Source organism: Arachis ipaensis, chromosome B09, assembly GCF_000816755.2.
Source record: "Arachis ipaensis cultivar K30076 chromosome B09, Araip1.1, whole genome shotgun sequence".
In the NCBI taxonomy this organism is placed as follows: Eukaryota; Viridiplantae; Streptophyta; class Magnoliopsida; order Fabales; family Fabaceae; genus Arachis; species Arachis ipaensis.
In genome coordinates, this window is record NC_029793.2 from 18487579 (window position 1) to 18488218 (window position 640).

General features: G+C 44.5%; 1 pseudogene; it reads left to right on the plus strand.

Annotated features, from left to right (window-relative positions):
* LOC107615192 overlaps nt 399-640 on the plus strand; it is a 5068-nt pseudogene continuing 4826 nt past the window's right edge.

Genomic DNA, 640 nt, shown 5'->3' on the forward strand with positions numbered 1-640 from the left:
AATCATAATCTCTAAATTATTTTATTAAAATAATAATATAGTCCATGTAACTAATAAAACTAATTTAAATTATAGTAAATTAAAGGGATAAGTATTATTTTGGTCCCTAACGTTGATGGTCAGAATCGAAACCGTCCCCAACGTAATTTCTAATTTAGAATCATCCTTAACATTTTTTTCGTATTAAAATCGTCCTTTTAATTTTTTTGGACAAAAATATCCTCACCACTACCAAGACAATTACCTCCTCCACCAACATCACCACCACCACCACCACCACCACCAAACAACAGCAACAACACCAAACAACACCAAACCAAGAAGCAGAAACAGAAAGTAAGAAAACAGAAAACAAAAAAGCAGAGCAAGAAAACAGAAAGCAAGAAAGCAGAAGCAAGATGCAGAAGCAGAAAGCAATGCAGAGGAGGCGGCGAGGCGGCGAGGCGGCAAGGCGTTGCCACCCAACCTTTGCCATTGCGCCCTTACCGGCGTCCCAACCCGTCACCACCCCCTGTCTGAACCCTAACCCAGCCAACCACCCCCGCGACCCTCTACCCTCTTCTCCCCATCGCGTCTCCTCTCAGCGTCGAACTACCATCGCGAACCAACCTCCACCATCGACGAGCCATGGCGACCCCCA